The sequence below is a fragment of the Elephantulus edwardii genome, unplaced genomic scaffold, assembly GCF_000299155.1.
Source record: "Elephantulus edwardii isolate Elephantulus edwardi_28Jun2011 unplaced genomic scaffold, EleEdw1.0 scaffold00027, whole genome shotgun sequence".
NCBI classification, from domain to species: domain Eukaryota; kingdom Metazoa; phylum Chordata; class Mammalia; order Macroscelidea; family Macroscelididae; genus Elephantulus; species Elephantulus edwardii.
This window is the reverse complement of record NW_006399777.1, coordinates 7,362,569-7,370,992: the sequence shown is the minus strand read 5'-3', so window position 1 is coordinate 7,370,992 and position 8,424 is coordinate 7,362,569. Positions and strand designations below refer to the sequence as shown.

General features: G+C 42.6%; 1 pseudogene; it reads left to right on the top strand.

Moving 5' to 3' along the window:
- The first annotated feature begins 1,426 nt into the window (after positions 1-1,426).
- On the top strand, positions 1,427-2,084 carry LOC102877210 (annotated as a pseudogene).
- Positions 2,085-8,424: the final 6,340 nt, after the last annotated feature.

The window sequence follows — 8,424 nt, the reverse complement described above, 5'->3', positions numbered from 1 at the left end:
TTATAAATGTAGGAGTTGAAAAGTTAAACAGCATCAGAAGGTAAGACAGAATGAGGAAATAATACCTGAGCTGAATATTAAAATCCAGGTACAAAGAGAGAAGGTGGAACAGCTGTACATAAGAACAGGAACTAATGAGTGAAGGCTGGAGTTGGTAATATTTGTGCCAATCGTCGTAGGAAGGCTGGCACTGCCAGGACAGGGCTTTGTTTGGGAATTTTCTGAAAGTTCTCTAGAGATGGGTTCCTAAGGAATTTGAATGATGAGCAGAAGAGATGGAAATTGGTGGGAAACCTGGGAGAGCTTGCTGTGGCAATTATAAATCGGAAACTAAGACTTACTTGCCTTTGAGCTTGTGAGGACTGCAGAGAGGAAGAATGGAGACACGGAGGCAAGGTGGAAGGAAACGCCAACAGTTCAAGTGTGAATGATAATCGGATGCACATACGAAGTGCAGTTAGAAATGCCCACCTTGGGCCAGGAGGGTCATCCACTGCTATTGGTGCATCTTTTCTCTCTCCAGCCCCCTTTCCCCTCTTTCCTCTTTCTTAATTCAATAGCTGAGTATTTGTTATACAGTAGACACAGTTGGTTGGTTGGTTGTTTTTGGTTTTTGTTTTTTAATGCTTTACAAAAATCACCTCTTGAATTACCAATAACAGACTGAATTTCCAGGGATATTTGAATGGCTAACTTCAAGATCAGTGACAGGAACCTTGGAGGAGCAAGGGCTTGGCCCAAGTCACACTAAGCAGAGTCAAGATCTCAGCTTGGGTTTGCCTGACACCAAAGCTAAAGTGCCTGGCCATCAACAAGTGCTAGACCTCACAGACCAAGTTGACCATGGACTTGAGGTCATTCATGAGTTGTGCTCCCTCCCGAATTTCTGTAATATTTTAAAATTGGGTTGGTGGGTTTTTTTAAAGTAAAATAGCAACTTAAGCAATCTCAATCAATCTCTCTCTCTCTCTCTGTCTCTCTCTCCACTGCAGGAAGAGTATAAGGTAAACACTCTTACTCACCATTGTGTCTGCCTCCAGCCAACTTCTCTCCTCCTTCTGAAGGCAGCTGATTGCATCTGTCTCATGTAACCCTCCCTATCTTTCTGTACTGAAGGCTATCCTTGCTCCCTTAAGAACTTACCCAGCTTTGGATCCATCTCAACACATGAGTTATTCCCTTTGGTGTAGGCAGATAAACTGGGGTGGGTGTGGGGTGCAGAACCATAGAGGACTATAGCTAAAATAATCTCGCCAACAAAATTAGGTCTATGTATGTATCAATTTAATCATATATAATCAAACCAATCTTCCATGCACATTTAATTCAGTTAAAAAATATTTACTGGCTATTCCCTCCGTGCTTGGTGCTCACTTCCTTCCCTCTTTGCCTCCGCTGTCACCTAGCTCCACGTACAGCCGACATCATGGGCTTCAGAGACCTCAAGACCACCGCCGGCCTCCAGGTCCTCAACGATTACCTGGTGGACAAGAAGCTACATCGAGGGGCATGTGCCGTCGCAAGCAGACGTGGCAGTGTTTGAAGCCATCTCCAGCCCTCCACCTTCTGACCTGTGTCACACCTTGTATTTGTACAATCACATCAGGTCTTACGAGAAGGCCAGCCTTCCAGGAGTGAAGAAAGCATTGGGCAAATATGGCCCTGCTGATGTGGAAGACACCACCGGAGTGGGGCTGCAGACAGTAAAGATGACGCTGGCATTGATCTCTTTGGATCTGATGAGGAGGAGCAAAGTGAGGAAGCAAAGAAGCTACGAGAAGAGCGCCTTGCCCAGTATGAGTCAAAGAAAGCCAAAAAACCAAGTCATCAATCTCAATAGATGTAAAGCCGTGGGATGATGAAACTGACATGGCAAAACTAGAAGAATGTGTCAGAAGTATTCAGGCAGACGCTTGGTCTGGGGCTCTTCCAAGCTAGTACCTGTGGGATATGGTCTTAAGAAGCTTCAGATACAGTGTGTAGTTGAAGATGATAAAGTTGGCACAGATATGCTGGAAGAACAAATAACTGCTTTTGAAGACTATGTGCAGTCCATGGACGTGGCTACTGTCAACAAAATCTAAATTCCTTCTGCTTCCAACAATAAAAACTTTAAAAAATCAAAACAAACAAACAAAAAAACCAAAAACAAAAAATAATATTTACTAGTGAGCTCTGGTGGCCTAGTGGCAAGAAGCTGCACTGCAATCCCAGAAGTGAGCAGTTCAAATCCACCAGATGCTCTGCTGGAGAAGGAGGGACAATCTCCTCCTGTACTAGTCAGATCTGATTTGCTGGTACACACAAAAAATAATTTTAAAAAAATTTTAAAAAATTTACTTAGAGGCTATCTTTTCAAGAATATACATTACACACATCTGTCGAATAAGATCTGAATCTTCAAGATATTTATAGTCTGGGCAATGAAATTGGCTCAGGATAAAGCAGAGGTCAGAGTTGTATTTAGGATCGCTATGAGTCAGAATCGACGTGATGGCACATAACAATATCAAATGAGATAATAATACATACATTCAGTGGAGTTTATATACATATGCGAGAAGACAAAACACACTTTGAAATAAACATTTGTGTCAGCTATTATTACGTATGGGAGCTCTGGTGTCTTAGTAATAAGGTGTTGCACTGTCAACACAATGGCACACAGTTCAAATCTACTATGTGCTCCATGAGAGAAAGATGGACAATCTCCTCACCTCAGATTTACTGCCTCTGAAAACCTACTGGTGGGTCGGTCAGCCATGAGTCAGTTCCAACTCTATGGTACAACAGCTTTGTTTTCAAGAGAGCTCTTGTAGCACAGTCCTCAGGGAATTGGTTTGTTAAGTCACAGGCTGCATCTCTTTGATGCTTTGAATCTACCAGAGGCTCCAAGGAAGAAGATGGGTAACCTCCTTTCCTGAAATTTAGAGTCGCAGAAACCCAATGGATAATCCACTATGAGTCAGCTCCAACTCTACGACCATGAGACACGGGGTTCTGGATCCTGAAGCCCTGTTCTGTGATGGGTTATGTATAATACCGCTAAATGAAGGTCAGTTGTTCAACTACTAGGCTAATCCATGGGAGAGAGACGTGACAAACCACTCCTATTAAGATTTACAGCCCTGGAAACCTGACCCAGGGATTTGTTATTTGCTTGCTTACCTGGAGAGAGGATGAAAGACACCCAAGCGTTAAAGGACTCTCCTTCATGGGGTTGCCTGCGACTCAACGGCACTTAACAACAACAACAACATTGTTTATTGCAGTGTTCTGCATTATAAATCTCCCTCAAGTTAAATGGTTTTAAGCAATTTATTATGTCTCATCAATAACCTTTGGTATGCAGATGACACAATCATGTTTGCTAAAAGTGAGGAGGACTTGAAATACTTGTTACCAAAGATTGGATTGCATCTCAACATCAAGAAAACGGAATACTCTCGCCACTAGACCAATAGGTAATACCATGGCAGATGGAGAAAAGACTGAAACTGTCAATGACTTTATCTTACTTGGATGCACAATCAGTACAATTGGTACCAGCAGTCAGATTAGGAAATGTATTACACTGGGAAAGTCTGAAGTCAGGGACTTCTCCAAATTATTAAAAAGCAGTATTAGTTTGAGGACTAAGATGGTCCTGATTCACACCATGATCTTCTCAATCATCTGCTATGCCTCTGAGAGCTGGATAATGAATAAGGATGAGAGGAGAATTACTGATACCTTTGAACTGGGGTGTTAGAGAAAAAGTGCTCAAGATCCCATGGAGTGGCAAAAGAGTAGACGGCTATGTCGTAGAAAAGGTGCAGCCAGAATGCTCCTTGGAGGCAACGATGACATACTCTCACATACTTTGGGCATACTTTCAGGAGAGTCTATTCCTTGGAGGAGGATGTCATGCTTAGAAAAGAGGGGATGATGAAGGAGAAGACAACCCTCAATCAGCAGGATTGATACAGTAACTGCAACAAAGGGATAGAGTGTACGAGAAGTTGTGAGGTTGGCATAAGATAGGATGTTGTTGTTGTTATGTGCCGTCGAGTCGCTTGCGACTCATAGCGACCCTGTACAACAACCCTAAACTCTGCTCTGTCCTGTGCCAATCGCACTGTCTCTGATACTCCCATCCCGATTATCCCAGTCACTGACTCAATCCACCTCATAGAGGGCCTTCCTCTCCTGCGCCGTCCCTCCACCCTCCCAAGCATGATGTCCTTGTCCAAGGACCGGTCTCTCCTCACAACATGTCCAAAGTATGTTAGACAGAGCCTCAGAATCCTTGCCTCCAAGGAGCCACCTGGTTTAACCCTTTCCAGCTTGAATCTGTTTGTTTTCCTAGCAGTCCATGGTATTTTCAATACTCTTCTCCAGCACCACAGCTCAAAGGCATCAATTCTCCTTCTATCCTCCTTGGTCATTGTCCAACTCTCTGATGCATAACAAGTGATTGCGAAGACCATGGCCTGTATCAGACGCACCTTAGTCTCCAGAGAGACACCATTGCTCTTCAGTACTTTGGAGAGGTCCCTAACAGCAGGTCCGTAACTTTCCCATGGCAATGTGCCTTTTAATTTCCTGGCTACTGGTGCCAAGACTGTTGACTATGGAGCCAAGCAAACTAAAGCTGTGTACAATCTCAATCTCTTCACCATCCATCCTGATGCTGCCAATTGGTCCAGTGGTGAGAATCTTTGTCTTCTTGACATTGAGCCTCAATCCATATTGTAGGTTGCAGTCCTTGACCCTCTGCAGCAGGTGCTTCAGGTCCTCTTCAGTTTCAGCAAGCAGGGTTGTGTCATCTGCATAATGCAGATTGTTGATAAATCGTCCCAGATTAGGATAGGATAATGTTCATATTTGTTATTCACAGGGTCACTATGAGTCATACGCAACAGCACCTAAGAACAAGAGCATGGTTCCAATACTTAACTGGGGTCCGGGGGGAATTACTAATACCTAATTACTATCTACAACATAGAGAGAGCTCAGCTGGCCTAGTGGACAGAAAGTGATGCTACCAAGCCAAAGGTGGGCGATTTTAATCTGCGGCCCTCAGGCCTGGTTTTAATTGTTTTTGGTCAAATGTTCTTCTAAGTGGTACAGCACTGGTCTGTCCTTTTGCTGTACAGTGGTAACTCAAGGTCACTGTGATGGTCAATATCATGACACTGATGTGTCAAATGCAATAATGGTCACCCATGGTGGACAGTGTTTGGTGGAGCTCCCTGAGGAAAACCAGCTTGGAAGCAGGAGTGGCATCCACTTCCGAAATAGCTTGCCTCTGGAAACTCTATGAACTTGGAGAAACAATGAAAGTTATACAATTGTACAGGTCTTTCATTCATAGGGTTGTTACGAGTCATCTACGAATTGATGGCACTCAACAACAACAACAATTATTATATAATTTTATGTAGATATTATCTAATTTTTATCTAATTACTGATATCTAAATTACTATCTACTATCTAATTACTCAGTATTTTACATGTAGCTTCAGATTTTGGAGTGGAATAATCTTCAGACTTGTCTAAGGCTGGGTGTCTAAGTTACCTTCCTCATTGGCATGCCTGTTACATCAGTGAATGCTGTGCTGCTCTACTTCTCTCCTGTGGAGTATCCTGAGCTTTTGACATGGCAGTTAAAGTCAGAAGAAGTAGTTAGAAGAACTCCCGGGCCAAAGAAGAGCTATGCTTCTAAGCGTGCCAATATCATTTCTGATGGATTCTCTTGACCAAGGCCGTCACAAGACATAAGTAGATTCAAGGAGATAAGAAACAGATTCCAGCTGTTGATGGATGAGCAGTCAAGTCATGGCAATGTTCATTGCAGAAGGGCATATTGTGGGAGACAGTGCAGCAGCTATCTTTGGAAAATACAATACACTACAAAGTTCAGAAAGGATGGAGGGATGATGTGGCTTAGGAAGAAGTGGCAGCATGAGAAGGCAACAGCTGAACCAAGTTTTGAAGAATTAAGTTTCAAAGACAGAATAAGAGGCAAGCAGGTAACAGACAGAGTTACAGAGATTGTGAGGACAGCACAGGATGGGCCTATGTTTCTGTCTGTGTGTGGGGCCTCTGTAAGTAGACATTAACCTGAGAACACCTAACAAGACGGACAACAAGAACATGTAGTTGGTAGGCACAGGAGACAGAATCTGGCAAAGAAAGAATGGAAATGTAAAAAAAGAACTACTAGCTGAAATTGTCTCCTGAATTTAGAAGCTGAAATTGGCTCCTCCGGATGGATGTGTCATTTAAATATTTAGCAGTTTGCCGTTTTTTATGGGCCTTCTCCTAGCACTTTGTTTCTATCCTCAGAATCAGGGTTTTCCATTTTAGAGTCTTACAATTTTAGGAGAGGAAAAATACACACATATGCAAATTCCTGCTCCACTTAGCACCAAAAAATTTCTTTGCAGCAATGATGCTGTTCTTATTAAAATTGTTCTCTATCAAATTAGCTTAACTTCTAAGTTCAAAGCGGACTCATTCCTAAAAAAAAAAGAATAATAAAAAAGAAAAAAAAATTATGTTTAATCTACCCTTTGCTCAAATAGAGAAACCACTCAGGTATCTTTTCTCAGAAAGGGACTTGCTGACATGTCGGTTGTGCAGGAAACCTCTGCTCTGAGCTTCCCTTTCCTTTGTTAGCGGTGCTACAGATGACTTCTGTGATTTGAGCCAAATGTCTCCTATTTAGCCCACTCAGATGTGCAGGCATGTCCCTGACCCTGCAGACATTCAGCCTGCAATAGATGAATGTGAACAGGCAAATCCAAGTACAGGAGTAACAGGACACTTGAAAGTATAGCTTCATGCAAGGCAACACATTACCACTGTTCACTTCCTTCTTCTTTAAACTGTGCTATTTTGTTTCCTGCTGTGATTCCGGAAACACGTCAGGTGAGAGCAAGAATCAAGCTTTAGGAGGCCTCGTTCCTATATTTTTTGGTACACAGCAATGATAACATAAAGAACAGGTAAAGGGAAATAGAAAAGCCGGGCCACTATTAGCTTCTGTGAGGCAGATATTCGTCTTACTGTCTCCCTTCCTCTCATATTTCATTGGTCACATTGAAACGTCATGAAAAAAGCCTTTCATACTCACTGCTAAGGTCTCCTAGCTAGTGGGGTCATTCTATGAACTCCCTGGAAAGGTCGGCATGGTTTGAGGGGTACTTTTCAATGTGAGGTTGCTTCTCAATGAACTCACGCTCCTTATCCACTGAGGAGGCCTCTTGTGGGAAATGTGTCACTTTCCTTTGAACTTCCAGCTGACACTCTCATGAGCCCTTAAATGTGATAAATGCTGTAGCACTAACTTAACTGGAAGGGTGGTTTCTTTATTCAAAATAGTTTTGAAACCATAGATATCAAACAGACCAAAAAGTATTTTGTTAAAAAAAAAACAACAAACATTAAGAAGTCTGTGGAAAAAGGAAGACACACCATGAGATCGAAAATAGAGGGTCAGCAAGAGAGGAAGACAGTCGATGAGATGGATTGACTCAGAGACTGCAGCGACGGGCTCAGGTGGGTCGAAGACGAGGAGGACGGCACAGGACAGGACAGGGTTCAGATCTGTTGTTCACGGAGTCGCTATGACATGGCAACTGACAACAAGAACCACAACAGATGTCAATAACGGTTTTCAATCAACTGAGATAATTTTTAAAAAATGCCTTCTCATCCTTTTCTTCCAGTTTTATTGTAACCAGTAGAATTCCGTGACCCAAACACACAAACATCTATAAAGTTAAAATTGGCCTTTCTTCCTTATGGGCTGTTTACTGCCAGAGACATGAAGCAAGAGTCGTTTCTTTTCCCAACACTGGGTGTCCTGACCAGCCCCCGGGCTTGGAGGTACCGTGTCCCCAGCAGCCGTCTAGGGGGCAGTGTGGAGCCTCACAGTCCCATGCACGGAGGGTCTATGGGAAAGGCATTCCCAGAACACAATGTCCTTTCTTTAAAAGAGCTCATTTTTGCATAAATGGCTCCTAAATGAAGAAAAAAGGAAAATTTTTACATCCTCCTTATTGCATGAAATCAGGAAAACAAGATTCCTCTATCTTTCCTAAGAATCTTTATCTCTTTGGGGACCACTTATGCGAAGAATCTGTGTTCTCAGCTGTGAAATAAAATTCCGGGTTTCATTTCATGTCACTTCATATTGTACAAGTCATACAAAATCCTGAGATTAATTTCTAGCTTTAGTTGTTGGTGCATATATTTGAACAATAGTTATATTAACAGGTTTTCTTGGTATAAACACCGATAGCTCTCTTCTCACTATTTCTTAGTTACTGGAATTGATGGAAAACCTCATAAGCAGTTCCTTACTTCACCTCTGCCTTGCGTGCAGACTTCCAAGCTGTCAAACAACCCAGTGGTAGATGGAATTTGGTCCAGG